Below are 16783 nucleotides of genomic sequence, written 5' to 3' on the forward strand. Positions count from 1 at the left end.
ATTAAGTTAGGATAGTACTTTACTGACCGTATCCACTTGTAAACCTTCGCTTGCCAACTAAATTAACAAGCATGGTGCCAGCGCGCACAGCAAACACGATTACATCGCACTCAATGACCGCGGACACTCGCTGTCGAAACGTTGGAGTGAGGAAACCCGGCAGCAGGAGCGAGCAAAGTGGCCTTCGTGATGTCTAGATATCTACGTTGTCTATCGCTTCAACGTAAAGTGAGCGCCGAAAACACTCAGCACGCACAAAGCTACGAGCCCCCGACGCACCTACAGTCTGCCCCCACGCAGATCGCTCTCTAGATACGGCCGCGCGACCGCGCAGCCGCTACATGCGGAGCTGCAGCCGGAGTAGAACGCTGCCCCCCTCCCTCCGCCCTCCCCCCGGTGCCTTGCGCGCGATGGAAGACGGCGCGCTTCCTCTCCGCTTTCCTTCCTTTCGTGCGGGCGAGATGGAGTCGCGATCGTCGGCTCACCTTGCACGCTTTCACTCGCACACCCAGCGTGGGGTTCGCGGCGACAGTGTTATCGCCAATTAACTTTATACTGAACCTCACGGCGACGCCGACGCCGACGAGAAAAATACGCTTGGAGTCATAGAGTTAGTAGAACAACTCTAGAGGAAAAGCTGGGCCGGAAAAGTGGGAACCTCTAGGGCGCCGCCCTGTTGCTACTGGTCAATGTGGCCAGCGCAATTACTATTGAAAGAGCTGAAAACAAGTACAGGCCACCTTATGCTTTGTCATCTAAAAACGCATACCTGATGGCTTCATGAAGGTGGTACGTTAATATTATGTTTACAGAAAGCAATCGCTAAGTCAGTGACTTATGTAAATCACGATGTACGCATTCATGCAATAAAGGATGACGCGAATTTCGGTTTCGAATCTGTTTTTTGTATGCGTAGTAGTTTCGTACAGTTTAGGTTTGACATGCGGTCGCGCGTCGACATCGGACGCTATGGCACACTCGTGCCTTATGTGCCACCGAAGCCCCGAAGTGCTCTGGCATATACCTTCACATGTAAGTAAACGAATGTATCTCCTTGTTGAGAATATCACGCGAGTAAGCAGCTCTTGTGGTGCATCACAATCGTTTGAGAAGCGTCACAGTAGAGCATTTTCCTACATGCGGAGCGGTGTTTTTATTTGCAGGTTTCCCTTCAGTAGGGAATTGCTGGACAGGCGGACCAGCGCACCGGAATTGTACTGGCGAAGCCACAAGCAACTCAAAGAATCTGTTTAATTGTTGCACTTTGAACAATCATGCTTCTACAAAGGCCACAGCAGAAAAAAACAGCCTGATGCCGAGTATTTCTGTGCCACGAAGTAATCAAGAGGCGAGTGCCTAATGCGGACGAAATCGAATGCATCGAGACTTAGAACGACAGAAAGCTGAGCTAGTTGGTAAGGATTCAATATGCAAAACAGAGGTGAGGCGTGCAGACAGGACACAAGAGTAGAGAAGTGGGCGGCGCTCGTGTTGTTTGCTTGTAAATACTCTACTCTTGTGTCCTGTCTGCACGCCTCACCTCCGTTTTGCATAACGAGTGCATCAGCCCACATATTAATAGCGTAGGCGTTTTATTAACTGTGCAATATTTTCAACACTTCCTTGCATGCCATTTCATGTGGAATATCTTTTCTGGTCACAAATTTGTGCAGCTAATTTATTTGCATGGTCGACTCTGGGCCTGTGGGACCGTTCATTTGCACTTGATGCTGTGTCTTTTACATGTATCCGTAAACTGCAGATATGCACATCAGATCCCTGCGAGCATTTTCAAAATTCAATTATTTTAGACAACAAAGCCACGTGACTGCGCTCATGCGCTATCGTATTGCAGCGGCCCCTAACATTCCTATATTTCTCTTTCTGCGTGGTCTTCGAGGCTATGTTCACCCACCTGCCCTCCCGCCTGTTTGTTGCGGTGGTCTCTTAGCTTCCCTGGCCCAGCGACCCGTCCTTGATATGCGCGCGCACATATGCAATACTGACATAATCTCAAATACCACTAAGCAGCTGGGACACATTTTTGTTGACCATACTCGCAGGTAAAATAAGTAGATCATGTGGACAGCTCCAGCTCATTTTCCTTAAATCAGTGTGTACAAGGGGTATGCAAAAATATTTTTTTTTTCTCACGCACCGATTATTTTGCTGTATAAGCAAGAGAACCCACCACGTTAGTGTAACGTATCTTGTACATCACACTAATATGTGCTTTAATTTACCAAGTGAGATGAGTTACTTTTATGGCCCATTCAGTCATATCACACTGCAAGCTTCATTCATCAATCTTCAATTGGATTTTGCAAATGTTTAATGAAACATGTTTCCCTTTTATGCAGATATGCAATGGCAAGCCCTTCCGTGTGTTCCAAAGGTAAAATTTAAGCTCTAAATTAAAAAAGACATTTCTAGTCAGAAACAAGCAAGAATGGTGAATGCAGAGTATCAGAAGCCCAAGGTACAGAAATTATGAGAAGTGTCGAATGATTTTAAGGAAAGAGTCGTATTTGAAAATGCAAGACTCTTTAGTGGAGGTCAAGTAAGTCAATATAGGTAGAATACTCTGCAAAGTTATGCGAGTGAGGGAATGCCAAACAATGGGTCAGGAAATGCGTTGTTTTTATACAAAACAAAAGCTGATTGCCATTGCGTAAGTCACTTTAGCATCATGAGACTGCTGCTTGATAAATTCAGAAATAAACCAAAAAACAAGACACGCAAAAATAAAAAAACAATTTAATGATGCTCTCTCCACACTGGGATAAATAAAAACAAACACATCACATCTAATGTGGACATACCAGACGCCTTCTGAAACACTAAAGGAAAAATTCAGTTTCGAGCTATGGCACTTGCCACATAGATGTGGGGGGCCTTGCACTAATAGTGATAGTTACCACTGCATTTAGAAATTGAAAGCATTCATGCAGACAAGGATGATTCTTTATATTTTTGGCTACCACTTCAAATGCCTCCACCAAGTGTTACAATGCTGCACGCAGCCATACTAAGGATCTCGCAGCAACACCTGCAGGTAAAAAGCAGAAGCAGTCAAAGTGATGGTGTGTACTGGACACTATGTTTGAAAACTTTTAGGCAAGAAGAGTGCAAGAAGCAGACATAACGACTGCATTTATTTCCATAATTTCCCATTTGAATGGCCTTTTCGTTTTTGCTTAGACAATGCCTACGCCTAGCCACAGCAGCTCCCTCATACAGACTCCGCAAGCCAAGAGGCCGTGGAGGCAAATGCAGGTAAGAGGCAAGAAGCAATAGTACTGGTATCGACATTCATCTAATTTCTTTCTTTTTCTTTCGTTTAGGCAGCCAGCACACCTCGAACAGCCACCTTGACTGCGGGTGTGTCACCCTAGTCGCCTGAGGGAAAGCGACAGGCAATGTGAACAGCCACTTCTCCATGTAAACGATAATCTTTCTCTCGGATGACTCCTACGCCTCGCCACGCCAGCACACTTGTGCACAAAGATGCCGTGGAGGCACGTGCAGGTCAAAGGCAAGAAGCAATGGCACTGGTGTCGACATTCATCCAATTTGTTTTTCTTACACTGAGGCAGCCAGCACACCTCGAACAGCCACCTTGACTGCGGGTGTGTCAGTAGATTCCTGTTGTACATATGCTCATAATAAACTTCAGTAAACTTGAACTTGATAATAAACTTGAAGGCAAATGGGACATTGATGCATTGTTTTTTTGAACATTTATTGTACACATACAATATATGTTATACTTTGCAGTGCTACAGAGCGTATTTTGAAGCTTCCCCCTATATTTTGTACCTTTAATTACGTATGTGTTGTGTGGCCCTCAATGCAGTTCATGTTGTAGCAGCTGCTTTGTCTGTGTATCGCACATTGGCTTAAGCTCGTGATATCCACATACTTCTCTCACATATACAAAATAAAGTTCTATGTAGTCATCAGTGTTACAACAAAAAATGAAAGTAAACAATCCGATCGTGGAATTGTGTTTATTAGAGTGATTCCTATGACAGTTACTGACAAGTTGACAACTTCAACTGGTCAATCCGTCCATAGCCTCCTTTATTTTTCAAAAATAAAGGAGGCTATGATCCGTCATGGCAAGAAATTGTATGTATACATAAAAAAGGGGGGGTATGTGCGTGTGTTTGTAGTGGGGGGTATAGGATTGGGGCGGTACGAAAACATGTACCAACACCATCCTCTAGACCCATTCCGTTAAGGTACCGTAAGAAAGCGTATTATGCATAAAGTTCATACAACCAACTCTGATATTACTACACACGCCAGGCGACGCGAGCTACATTTGTCATGACGCATTCGCGACTGCACCGGATGCCCTCCATATTATTCTCGTTATTCGTGCTCACTGCACCGAGGCAAAAGAAAGATCATGGGCGCAGGTGCCTTTAAAGTATCTCGACCTTGCGAGGCACTGCTGCGCGTGCCAGGGGAGCTGTCCGTGCGAACACTCCCTGGCACACACCTGCCTCGGCGGCCCCAACCTACGTACCGTTCTGCTTCGAGCTTTGCATGATCCCCCCCCTGTCCCTTGGGTGCCCTGGAGTTCCTGCGCCGCCTGCTTTATTATAATCTCAGGTGCACTCCTGAGACTTCCGTTTGTCGGTTACATGTGCCCTACAGCTGGATCAGTACTTATAACAATTAAAAAAGATCGATCTATCGTCGCGACGATAGATCGCGAAAGCGGCTTTTGCAACATACCGCGCCCGTGCGAAGAGTATTACGGAACGCCAACGAGGAATCTGACCACAGCTTCGAGCTCGTAACCTCGTCGAGTGACACTCCTGCAACAGGCGTGACCGCTGAAAACCGCATACCGCCGGAAACTTCAACAGAACCATCCCTCGTTTGCATAACTGCCACCTGTACGGCCAACATGGACCACACCCACACCGTCCCGCAACATACAATAAAGAACCAACTTATAAAGCCCAAACGCACGGCTGCACGCACACATCACGACACTACAAGCGAGACGCCATGCTGCTACGCTGCTACTGTTGCCGGATTAAAACTGACTACTGTCACCAAGTCTAGCAAGCGTCTCAGGAGCTGGCAACCTCGGCGCGTAGCAACATGGCGGCGCTCTTGCGGTTCCCGATTTCAATGCATGGGCCCTATGGGTAGCTTGTCCTCTAGAGTCAGTATAGTAACTCTATGCTTGGAGTGTTCGTATAATTGCTATCGCAATAAAAGTAAAACAGGGAGAGCGTGAACATTGCGTGCACGCGAGAGGATGCACAGGAAAACTATAAATGGTCACTCAGGCTGGTGTACTTAATAAAATTCTAAAAGGGGCCTGCGATGATGATCTTAAAATCCGTTCTGTCCATTCTCCATTTGAAATAATATCAAAGAGAGATAGATAAACATTTTGAAGGGAGGAAAGCAGAGGTCGGACGGAAGAGCTTTCCTTCTGGCCTGCTACCCTGCGTATGGGGAAAGGGAGACGTCGAAGGAAAAGGAGAGGAAGTGACATAATTCTCAAAAGCTCTCAATATAGTTTTCAGTAGACCACGTGCACTAAGTGAGCCCTGTTGGGCGAAAAAATGAAAAGAAAATTTGAAGACAAATAGTACGGCATTTAGGTATTTCCTTTTGACTTGCTTCATTCATGTCTACTCGCACAAAGACATCGATTATCTATGTACTTATGTTGTACTGCTTTTAATAAAAGAAGTAACTTCAGACGTACCTTCAAGGAAGTATTACGTGAAGCGTCCCAAATGTTAAATATTTTATATAAATGATATTCGGTTCATATACTGTTGCCGTACAAAATTTGTAATGTGCGCGGAACCCATTACCATATTGAAATGTGAATCTCTTCATCCTCATTTGAAAAGTAGATGTAATAAGCACTCGGAAAACTGGCCGTCTAATAGGAAAAAATAACCTCAGAATCACTTTGAGTAATTAAATGTGGGGAATTTGAGTCAGCAGAGACGACTATTTCTCGCTTTGTTGGTGCATATACTACGTCGTGACCTTAAAACTTAGCTTTTAACTCAGTTCATATTGTGGTTGTAAACACTACAATTATTAGGGACACGTTTCACGTGCACAATAGGACCATCCATATTATCTATACTCTACTTATCTAGAGCGGTCACGTGCTGCGGCGCATTTTTGGCATTTTTAAGGCTATTTATCTATAATGATCTTTCTGCCGCCCGCGTTTACTAATGCAATAGTCAACTCTACAACTTGACGCACAAGTCAACTAAATCTGATTAAGCTACTAACAATCCGGAGATGATGCTGTTTAGATTTATTCACCATGAAGATGTTTTACTTCAGGGCAATATGAAGCGTACAAATGCATAAATACAGGCACAGTGATCACTGTGACTGCATCCCATCAAGCGTGTACCAATTAAAACAAATAAGAACCACATATGTAGAAGAAGTTGATCGCACGGAACAAATAAGCGTAGAGAGAACACAAAGGCAAGTAAGAAAAATGCATCGATCAGAAGGCGCTTCCTTGTGAAAAAAGATAATTCAGGAACTTTTTTTTTTCATGCGAGGTTGTCATGCGGTAAGTACGTACTGTTTATTTACTGCCTCATCAGGCGCTTCTTGCTAAATGAGGCCTGATCAGTGATATTACAAATTTCTTGAGGTAAGCTGTTTTATTCCTTTACTGCAACAAAAGAAACTATCATCGAAAAAAAGCACTGCGCAGAAATAGAGATTCAAATTTGTACTACGCTCTAAATGAGGAACAATCCGACTAAGTGCATGGTGCTTCATAACTACTTGGGTAGCGGTGTAATTGATAAAAAATGGCAAGGCCAGAGTCATTTTATCTCTTTTCTAATGTCATATACTAGTTCTTGTCTGAGATATCCAAAATATGGAGAGTAGTCTACAGTGCATGAAAAATCGAGGACCTTCTGTCCTGTAAGCACTCCAAACTGTTCACGAGGCAAGAGTGACAGAGGGATGTGTGAAGCGTACTCCAGTTTAGAGCGAATACTGTGAGCGTCCGCTAGAAGTTTCTTTGGCATTGTTTGCATGACGAAGCGAGTGACATGTAAACCAAAGTGTTTTGGAAGTGTCGGCCAAATATTGTCTGTATGAAATTTGTAATATGGTTTGCGTTAGTGAACGGCTAAATAGTCAAACAATTTTTACAAGCTTGATAACTGCATCATTTATTTTATTAATATCCTATAGCGTTAAAGTAGTTGTAGTAAATGGAATAAGCTTCATTTTTTTCATTCTTAACAGATATTTACCGAATAGTGCATGCTTGATCAATTTTCCTGATATTTTTTTGCAGTTCAATACTTCTTCATCATTTATTACAAAGAAATAGACCGAGCAGTCATGGAGAAATGGTGTGACTAAAGCGATGTTATCAGTATTGATGTAGTTCCAAGCCATATGGCTAAGATATTATAATATTTAACTTCGCGTATATCCCGAGAACATGAGCGGTGTTCCGTTCCATGTCTAAGCACGAATTATGACTGTCAAATGCCGAACTATATTCCCCCAAACCAACATATATATTTTTGTCACAGATTGGATTGGGTATTGATTTGTGCTGCAACACGTTTGAAGACAAGCCTCGTGTTCACAAAAAAGTTCTTGCGCTAAACTTATTCCCGAAATCAGACGCCAGTCCAAAGTCATTTTGGACATATAATTAGTGAAGGCGGCTAGCCAATGGCAAAGAGCACTTACCTTACGAATGAAGAGCTTCGTGAATTTGGCCCAGAGTTCCTTGAACTGAAGATTGTTTTTATTTTAGGTGTCATCATGCTTTGTATCTGCATGAACGCCCCTTTCTTTCAGTGAGGATTCTGCTGGGTATTGCTTGTTATACCGTGACTCCAAAGTTAAGTTTTCACTATTTTTCTTTAAGATGCTGCGCGATTTATACAAATGCAGCTTGAGTAGATGATTTAGCCTCTCTGGGGGGACGCATCGCGTGGGCGAATACAGCCAGAAAGGGTATAAACTACCGAAAGTTCAATAGGGAAAACACGGGGAATGCGGAAGATGGAAATTCAAGACGATGAGCAAAACGAGAACAAGACGAAAGCAGGAGCCAACGTTTCAACAAGTGGACTTGTCTTTTTCAAGGCGGCATATGCATTTTGACATTTACATGTGACCTTGAAAAAGACAAGTTCACTTGTCGAAACGTTGACTCCTGCTTTCGTCTTGTTCTCGTTTTGATCATCGTCAAAAGTTAAATAGGTAACTTACGGGTGCGCCTTTGTACTGAAAAGTCATTGGTATCATTTGCAACTTCATGTTGTTTGATTATTCATGCTTGTGCCTAATATCGCAAGCTGTGCCGGGAATGACTAAGCGCAAGGACGTGCCACGGAGTAGTGCAGCTTGTGACGCGTTACGCGCCAGCCTGAAAGGAGGGCGCAGCTCATAGCAACCGCGCTGTCGCTCTAGCCTGGGGAGAAGATGAAATGATAACGCGACGAGCGGTGTCCCTCCGGGGCCCGCTTTTACGCTGAGGTTTTCGACTCAAATTACTAAATGAGGCACGCCCTAAGGATGTGCATGTCGAAGCAGGCGCTTTGTAAGAAATCGTTGAAACAAAATGAAGCGCCCTTTAGGATACGACTGCTTTACCAATGTAAGTCTGGGCGCTAATTTCAATTACTAAGAGGATAGATATTAAATTGTCGTTCATTGTACGCTTTCACACAGTAATTTAACTTGCGGGGTTGGTCCTGCAGGGAGCATAATCATACGTTCAAGTCATATTTGCTTGACTCGCACAGTCCTTTAAATAATATTATGGGAAGATTAATTTTGAGGGCAATGTACGTGTAACGACTTGTTAATTATTTTCCATGCGTATTGCAATGAGAAGTCGTAAAGTGCCGCGTTGTATGCCCAATACGCTCTGTCACGATGAGACGCAAACAAGACGCGCAATCGTGCTTTAAAAAATGTTCCAGGGTGCCCAGTGTTCCCGAGGTTGACTATCGAGATAAATGTCGAGGGTGTTTCTAAGCTTGGACCGCTTCGCAAAGCTTTTAATTTATAAGTATTCTTTGCCATTGGCTGTTAATGTTTCCGACATCAGGATTGGCCGGAATTTGGTCTTATGAAGAATTCTAGGATAAGATTTTTTGTGAATCCAAAAGAGAACTTTTACTCTAGAGGTATTTGCGATAGTAAGGGCCAGCGAGGTAATCCAGATGATGAATTTATAATTAACTAACGCTACCAGCCAATGGCAAATTGCACGTACAATTAAAAAAAAAAACATTGCGAACTTCTCCCCAGGTGTCGAATTGATTCCTATTGAATATCTGCGAGTTGATTCGTAAACAGGTTGATTCCTCACAGAGATATGTAGCCTTGAATTCGACAAATAGCGTTGTAGCAGCAAATGTGGCATCCTGGAATAATGAAGCATTGGGTCATGCGTTTCGCGCATCGTTAGCGGTATAGTTATATATGCCCCGTTCGCCCAAGTTTCATGTATTACAAGGCTGCTGCGATCGGCTTAGTGTAATTGGTATACCTAAGCAATCAGGCTTTGGCGCATATTGAAAGCACTCGAACTAGACTGGAGAAGCTTAATCCCATGAAGCTCTACCATGTTAGAAATGAAGATATTCTCATTTAAAATTTTGTTGGGTATTAGTCATAACGCATGCTATTTTCATAAAATAACCAAAGGCCTTATTTAGAAACTCTTTCTTTCATAAGTGTACTTTGCCATTGGCTGGTGTACTTCGCTAATATGTCCAGCATCAGTATTAACTGTTAGCTCTTACGAATAATTTTAGCGTAAGAGCTTTTTGGGAATACCAGCCCAGATATACAATTGTTTAGAATGCTATCCGATACAGTGCTCGTTAAGCCAGCAGTAATTGAAAGTCGGAACATGGTGCAATGCCTTTTGATTTCTCTGAGATATCCTTCAGTGCTTTAAAGGGTCCCTAAACTGTTACTGATAATTTTACAAATCGCGTACTCCTCTCGGGGCTTTTCTGATGCCTTGTGCACACGTCGGAACGCCAAAAGTGTCATGGACATCACGTCACCAGGGTAAAAGCTGTTGATTGGTCCATATACGGGGGACGTGATTTCTGGTGCGTCAGCTAGCATGCCTTTACCATGCAGTCACACGCCCGTTCTTTCTCCTCGTTGTTACTCGCCCGTAGCGAGAAGTAATCTGATTTTGCCTTGCGTAGCGTGTTTGCACTGCGTGTGGGGTGTAGAAAGACTGTAGACGTAGATTGTAACGGAGTGTAGACGAAAGGCTCGGAGTTTTGATAGGCGGCAGTTTATGTTGAGGTGGTGAAGGTTGATGGTGAGAAGGTGATGGTGAAGGTGACGGGGAGAAGGACATAAGTCACTATTTGCCTGTTTTCTGTTTTATTTCTATTAGACTACACAAACGCAAATTGCCCGTGGTAACATATAAGTCTACAGACATTAGTGAAGAGTCCTTGGATAAATTCAAATCACTGATTGATGATGCTTCTTGGGGTACCATATATGAGATAACCGATGTAAACTAAACATGTGAAGCTTTCCTTCAAAAATTGATTGGCTGCTATGATGAAGCCTTCCCGTTGAGAGAAAGTAAAATTAGATGCAAAAATATAGAAAACCATGGATAATTAAAACGTTGTATGAGGAAATTAAAAAGAGAAATGAAGTGCACCATAGGTTTATTGAAACTAAAGATCCTGATCTCTTTTTCAGAATACAAAATATATAGGAGCAAACTAAATAAAGAACTGAAAACTACGAAATCAATTTACTATGTTGAGCGCTTTACACTAATACGCAATGACGCCAAGAAAGTATGGCGGCAGGTAAATAATTTATTGAAAAGGAAAGCTCAATCTTACCTATCAGAGATAACTACATCCGATGGAATATTGACTGGTTCTGATTCACAGAAATGAATGCATCTTTTGTTAATGTTGGCACTGTGGAGTACAGTGACGTAATCTCGTGTAGGACGTACTCCCAAACCTGATAAACCCGCTATCAAACTCTGTTACCTTCTTTTCTGCGACTACCGCTGAAGTCGCTAGTGTAATTAGAAACCTAAAAGACAATGTATCAGCAGGGCATGATGACATCAAGGCATGTCCCCTGAAACATGCATCAATGTCGATATGTGACGTCTTGGCTTACATTATTAACCTCATGCTTACAACCGGCACGTTTCCCAATCATTTAAAAGTAGCTCTTGTGCGCAGTGTATAAGGGTCGTAACAGAAATGAAATCTTAAATTATCGTCCTATCTCTATACTTCCAATGTTATCTAAAGTATTTGAGGGAGTAATAAACATTAGGCTAGAAAACTTCTTTAGTAAATATAACGTTATAACCAGTTGGCAATATGGATTTGTGAAGCGAAGATCTACTGAACAAGCATTGTTGTCCATTGAAGAGAAAATAATTGAGAAAGAGAAAAATAAAGTGAAAATAAAAATTGATAATATTGAACGTCGGAAGTATACTCTTGGTTTATTTTTTTTACTTTCGAAAAGCCTTTGACTGTGTTCAACAAGATATTTTACTCTATAAATAAGCGGATTATGGAGTTCGTGGTATACCGTTGGACTTATTAAGAAGTTATTTGTGCAACAGGCTTCAGTTCAACAACTTCACCAGGCTCCCATGGTTATACAGCAAGGTGTTCCCCAGGGATCAATTTTCATCACTGGGATGGTGAGTGATCAACCATCACTACCCGCTTCCCAGTGATCAACCATCACTGGGAAGCGGGTACACTACCAGCAGACTGGAAGCACGCGGACATCATACTCATTCCGAAGCCAGGCAAACTCTCCAGCTTAGAAAATATGAGACCAATCTCACTGACTTCATGCCTAGGCAAGCTTCTGGAACATGTCATTCTTAACCGGCTTCAAACTTACCTAGACTCCAGCGACCTCTTTCCCGAAACAATGTTCGGATTCCGGCCCCACCTTTCTACCCACGACATCCTCCTTCAGCTGAAGGAACAAGTCCTTGAACACACCTCACCGCACAACACCGGAGCGATTTTAGCACTCGATCTCAAAGGCGCTTTCGACAATGTGGCTCACCATACCATCCTTACAAAGCTAAGCCTCACGAACTGAGGTCGTAATACTTACAATTATATACGCGCCTTTCTAAGCAACCGCATGGCCACAATAGGCATTGGCTCACTCAGAACCCCGACGTTACCTACCCGCAACACAGGAACCCCACAAGGTGCTGTTTTATCACCCACCCTTTTCAATATTGCTATGATGAAATTACTTGACAAACTCAACGCAATACCAGGAATCAGGCATGCAATATACGCCGATGACATCACTATCTGGACCACCGCTGTTTCCGAAGGAGAGAAACAAGACGCCCTTCAACAAGCGACCGACGTCGTCCAGCAATATGCAAAAACAAGTGGTATCCGGTGCTCCCCCGAGAAGTCAGAACTATTAGTCGTTCGACAGAAATCCCGAAGAAAACTCAAATAACTACCAAACATCACAATTACCATCGACGACAAAGAAATACCCATAGTAAACCGCGTCCGCATTCTCGGACTCCACATACAACAGGACGGCGGAGACATACACCATCCAACGTCTCAAGCAGACCACCTTCCAGATCATGCGAATGGTCAGCCGTATCACCACCAAACAATACGGACTGAAAGAAAACGACATAATACAGCTCGTCCAGGCCCTGATAATCAGCCGCATTGCCTACGCTGCCCCGTACTTGCCCCTCACTCCCAAGGAGATAGATCAATTAGGCGTACTTCTTCGGAAAGCCTACAAGCAAGCGCTCGGCTTACCCCCGGAAACAGTGACACTCAAGCTTGAAGCCCTAGGAGTCCATAATACTATACGAGAAATTATAGACGCCCACCTCACAAGCCAACGAGAACGACTAGCCCTCACACCAACAGGAAGAACAGTCCTAGCGCGCCTAGGCTACCCCACACACGGCAAAGGCCACGAACAAGCAATTCATCTGGCCCCCAACTTCCGGGAGCACATCAAGGTAGCCCCTATCCCCAGAAGCATGCACCCGGAACGTCATGCCGTTCGTCGCCAAGCTCGCGCAAGAACTCTACAGACAAGATACGGCAGTCTCCCCACCACACTATACACAGATGCCGCGCAGTACCCCCAAAAAGCAGCCATGACGGCCAGCGTTGTCGACTATAACCTAGAAGAGGTGGTCTCGATGACGGTCCGCACTGCCAGCGCCCTCGTAGCGGAGGAGACAGCCATCGCCTTGGCCATCACCTCTAGTCTGACCAACGAGTACATCACAATTATTACCGACTCCCAGGCAACTTGCCGTAGCTACGCGAGAGGTCGAATATCTTCAATCGCCCACCGACTCCTCAAACAAGCCTCCGAATTCCCGGACGTGGAAATAGTGTGGACTCCAGGACACCAGTCCCTCCGTGGAAATCAGCGTGCGCACGCTGTGGCCCGAGCTCATGCATCCCGGGCGCCACAAGAGAGGGATATGGACGCATCCATGGAGCCCGTACCTTTACAATACAACGCGATACTGCAACGCCACAGATTGAACAGACGACAATACCCACCTCCACACAAGACCCTCTCACGTGAAGACGCCGTAACATGGAGACAACTACAAACCAATACATACCCACGTTTAAGCAGACTACACGCAATCCACCCTACACTCTATTCATACAAATGTCCCCTTTGTAATGATTACGCCTCCCTATATCACACCACATGGGCGTGCCCCAACGTGAAGGCGGCCCCGCAAATACCCAACCCCACACCCGAGCAGTGGGAGGCCATGCTGACTAGTTCGGACCCTCGTAACCAGCAGCTACTGGTGCGGCGGGCCCGGGAGACAGCAAGAGCCGCAGGAGCCCTGGACTAAGGGCGCCTCCCGCACAAGCAGAAAGACACCTGCTTGTCCTTTCTTATTTTTTAAATAAATGTTTCTTCTCCTCCTCCTTCTCTTCATAAAGTTACTAATTTATTACCCACATGGCTCAAAGTTTATATGTACTATGCTCTTTTTTATTCCAAAATATCATATTGTATTCTTGTGTGGGGAACCGATTCATCTGGAAACATTAAGAGGTTACATGTTCTGCAGAAAAGAAAAGCCCATAGAGCCATTGAACGCTATTATGGCAGACCGCGGGATTTGCCTATAGAACCCTTATTCAGGAAATATACAATTGTACCTGCACATCAAATTTATTACTATCGTCTACTGCAATATATTCACCAAAACAAACTTTACGCCACTCTACCTGAAAGGCCATATAGAAAATTAGTACCTATCACTTGCACTAACTACGGGAAACAGAAACTAACTTTTCAGGTACAATTTGTCGTCAATCAAACTTCACTAGATGTGGAATTCTCACCTTCAGAAAAGGTGTTTAAAATAATATCAAGCAATATTTGAATGAATACCCATATAGTTGTACTCGCTGTAGTTATTGTAAAAGATGTAGGACAAGTGCGTGCGTGCGTGCGTGCGGATGTGTGTGTGTGTGTGTGTGTGTGTGTGTGTGTGTGTGTGTGTGTGTGTGTGTGTTTGTGTGTGCGTGTGTGCGTGTGTGCGTGCGTGTGCGTGTGTGTGTGTGTGTGATTTTTTTATGTATATTCAGTTATTGTATTGATGCCACGTCATAGTTGTTTTTTATGTACGTAACCAGTGCATTTTAAGTTATTTTATGTACAGTTGCGTTTGATTCACACGCATATATTGTTGTTATAATGCACTGGATGTGTGTGCTGCTATCTGTAACAGGGAGCCAAGGCCCAGTCAGACTTACCGCCTTTTACCTTGGCTGTTTTGCCTGTTTGAAAGAAATAAACATCAACTATAATCAAATCAAGTTAATCGTGATGGTTGATGGGGGTTGACGATGAGGAGAAAAGAGCACCAACATAACGTTTGGTACAGACGTAATATTCCTGCGTCCGGTTTTGTTTCAACACTTGATGCTGTATGTGATCTCGAACATGTTACTCGTAGGACACTAGAGATAAGAAGTAGCTATGGATTCCAGACTTTCGAAGACACTGTAATATAATGCTTAATAAAACTGAAAAATTGAGAAATTGAAAAATTAGTGGATGAGTTCCCGAGTAAGACGTTGTAAAGCTCCAACTTCTTCCTGTAGTTTTAATTCAGTTTATGCTGTATTGATGATCTATTATTCAAAAAAGGTTATCATTTCGGATCATTCATGTGCCACATGTAGATTTATCATTGTGTTGCTTACAACGTTGCAGCAGGCGCCTTCATGCCAATGTGACCAAATTCACTGTTTGTCACCTTAAGCGCGGGCCTCGTCAGGCAGTGATCCGTTAGCCTAGCCCCTGAAGAGTTGACGTATGCTGTATACGATGTTGCGTGCAAGGTGAAAGTCACTAAATTCAAGATTCAAAACTCAGAATCATGCGGCTAAAAGGAGAGAGCGCCTAAGGCAAGGGTATACCAAAGTTGAGAGAGAAACTGCTCGCTCGAATTCGACCTCAGAGTGGTTTAGAGACCCATTAACAGCTGTTCGTGTATTATGCATTATTCAGGCATCTTTGACTGGACTCTTCAGATGCTCCGTGGGCACTTCAGATGTGATGTAAGGCGTGCAAACAGGCCTCACTGCAAGGAGAAAACGACTATAAAATGTCAAATAATAGAGAGAGAGAGAGAGAGAGACGGGATGGGAAAGACAGATAGGCTAACCGGATGAGATTCTGGCTTGCTACCCTGCACTGGGGGAAGTGTAAGGGGAAATTAAAGATGGGAAAAACAGCAGAGAGAACAGACAAAGAAAGAAAAAAAATTTAAGGAAGGTCGTGAACGTTCAGGAGAATTAGTCTTTCCAATAGGCCACTCGAAAGTAAAAATTTCAAGAGTGCCTTCACTGTCTTGTGGTGTGACGACTGTATAGGTCGTCGTTCTAGGACTGTCTGCTCCGAAAGCGGCCGGTCGTCAAGACGCGCGAGCGCGGTCGCGAGTGACTGCTTGTGTGTGCTGTATCGGGGACAATTACAAAGTACGTGTTCGATAGATTCCTCGTTGCTGCAATGGTCACATGCAGCACGATCCTACCATCCGATTCGGAAAGCAAACGACTTCGTAAATGCAACGCCAAGTCACAATCGGTAAAGTACAGTTGTCTCAGGTCGCTATAGTCCAGGTGGAGGCTGAATTTGCAGACAGGGATCCAGTTGGTGTAGACGTGTGTGCTGAAAAATAGATGTGTTCCACAACGATTGTAAGGCATCATACGCAAGCACTCGAAGTTGCGCTGCTGCATCTGTTCTTAACAACGGGATTGGCTCCTGCACGCCGTCTTCATGAGCAAATCGAGCAGCTTCATCGGCCTGTTCATTTCCCATTATGCCACAGTGGCTTGCGAGCCACTGGAATGTGACGTCGTGTCCTTGCTCGACGAGGCGATGAAGGAGCTTTCGAATTTGTAGCACTAGTTGTTCGTAGGGTCCACGGCGTAAGGCGGAAAGCAAGCACTGTAGAGCTGCCTTAGAGTCGCTGAAAATGCTCCACTTTTGAGGTGGTTCCTCTCGAATTATGCGTAATGCGCTGCGAAGAGCAGCAAGCTCCACGGCTGTAAATGTAGTCTGATGCGATGATGATTGAAGCGAAGTAGTGGAGAGGGGTGAGAGGAAGGTGCCTGACCCGAGCTCTGAGCGCTACCATGGCAATGTGAATCTTGGCCGGGTAGTCATGCGCAACTGCATTGAT

At 44.2% G+C, this 16783-nt stretch overlaps 1 long non-coding RNA gene across 2 annotated transcripts; it reads left to right on the forward strand.

Annotated features, from left to right (window-relative positions):
• The first annotated feature begins 948 nt into the window (after positions 1–948).
• Positions 949–3715, forward strand: LOC126547392 (uncharacterized). Of its 2 annotated transcripts, XR_007602706.2 has the most exons (4): positions 949–1032; positions 2361–2395; positions 3202–3276; positions 3345–3715. It is a non-coding gene; the product is annotated as an uncharacterized lncRNA (long non-coding RNA). The 2 variants fall into 2 exon arrangements; XR_011892227.1 differs by lacking the exon at positions 949–1032 and having other exon boundaries at positions 1980–2395.
• The last annotated feature ends 13068 nt before the right edge of the window (positions 3716–16783 follow it).

The sequence above is a fragment of the Dermacentor andersoni genome, chromosome 1 (assembly GCF_023375885.2).
Source record: "Dermacentor andersoni chromosome 1, qqDerAnde1_hic_scaffold, whole genome shotgun sequence".
NCBI lineage: Eukaryota > Metazoa > Arthropoda > Arachnida > Ixodida > Ixodidae > Dermacentor > Dermacentor andersoni.